The sequence below is a fragment of the Formica exsecta genome, unplaced genomic scaffold (assembly GCF_003651465.1).
Source record: "Formica exsecta isolate Colony F162 unplaced genomic scaffold, ASM365146v1 scaffold1184, whole genome shotgun sequence".
Classification (NCBI taxonomy): Eukaryota; Metazoa; Arthropoda; class Insecta; order Hymenoptera; family Formicidae; genus Formica; species Formica exsecta.
Genome location: NW_021848524.1, coordinates 68,308 through 69,911, shown reverse-complemented (window position 1 = coordinate 69,911; position 1,604 = coordinate 68,308). Strand labels below are relative to the sequence as shown.

General features: G+C 28.4%; 1 protein-coding gene across 1 annotated transcript in view; it reads right to left on the bottom strand.

Moving 5' to 3' along the window:
- Positions 1-1,604, bottom strand: part of LOC115241065 (E3 ubiquitin-protein ligase listerin) — a 38,321-nt gene that overhangs the window by 21,579 nt on the left and 15,138 nt on the right. The gene's annotated exons all lie outside the window — the stretch shown is intronic.

Sequence of the window (1,604 nt, the reverse complement as noted above, 5' to 3'; positions counted from 1 at the left end):
TATATAGGATGTGTGCGTATTTTATTCAATGTTATTTTCACTTCAAAGCATTTAATAAATCAATTAGGGCAAAGAATTTTGGACTTCAAAACGAAAATAGCGTCAAGCAAAGCGCACTCATAATCATATTTTAGTGACCGACAAAGTAAAAAGCCATCTTGTCTATAAAATTAGTTTGTTTCATAAAGTTGAAAGACAGAGTATGTTATAGATTTTTTTCGTTAAAAATGATAATTTATTTATTAATTAAATGTTTTCAATCTAAAAAGAATCTTTTATTTATTTAAGCAGATTAGGCAGTCAAAAAATATCTTTTTTATTTTTCGAAACTGTGTTGTTTCCTGAGTAAAATGCCGTTTGATTTGGCAAAATTGTGGATTTAGTAGCCAAAAAAGTTGAGTGGCGCACGAACTCGTTTTCGCTCGAACGCAAGTAGTCGTAATCTGATAATAATTATTCTTATATAAATAATCCTAATCTTGAATATGAAATAATCGATTTTTCTCTTGTTTTTAATATGATTGCTTTGTTTGTTGTGTGTAAAACGTATGGTGAAAATACTATGTTACTGGAAATCATTAGATAAGGTATGTATCGAAAATCATATTTTAAAATCTTTCAAAACTTTAAACGTGTTTTTCTCCGTTTTTTATTTTCTTTTCGTTTTGCAGCGATAACTTAAATATAGATTCAAATCGACTTAAAAAAAATTGTGCATGTTCGCATTATGTATAATTTCAGACTGAACCTCTAAAAAATCTGTGCAAATTTTAGTTTTTGAGAAAAAAAAATCAAATAGCTTTTTTTCGACGAAAAACAAACTTTTAAAAAAAATCGCCATTTTATAGCCATCATTAATAATTGTGTTCTGATTTCTTTTTTACAGGTTCAGTGCAGAACCCGATGTATTTTGAAGAATATTTTACAAGGAGATTGCTGTATTTTTTTTTTATTTTACGTAAAAAATTGCTGCAAAACTTATTTAAAAATCGTTTTCGATCAACCATCTGCAGCGCCATTCGTAATGCATATTTCCAATTAAAAATTTTTTTTTTAATAGTTTATGATCTCGATAAATTTTGTCACGAAAACAAAGCTTCCTCATAGAGGAAGCTTTGTTTTCGTGACAAAATTTTTTTTGGAGTTTTCTATGCCAATGTGTTTAGAATGTTCCAAAACGTCGAAAACTCATATTCCTAAAAAATGTCTGTCTGTATGTATGTGTGTATGTATGTATATGTATGTATGTGTGTATGTGTGTGTGTATGTATGTATGTGTGTGTGTGTGTGTATGTGTGTGTGTATGTGTGTGTGTGTGTGTGTGTGTGTGTGTGTGTGTATGTATGTATGTATGTATGCAATATATTGTACAACCACTAACTTCCGCAATTTTTGAGATATCGGGCTAAATTTTCTTTACATGGATAGAGTATCATTCAAAGATGATTGGTATTGAATTTAGTGAGAATCGATAAAAAGGTTCATTTTTTATAAAATTTTTAATTTTTTTGAGAAATGTCTGTACACGCTGTAACTTTCAGAAAATTTGAGATATCGGATTAAATTTTTTTACATGAATAGAGTATTATTAAAGGATGTTTGAT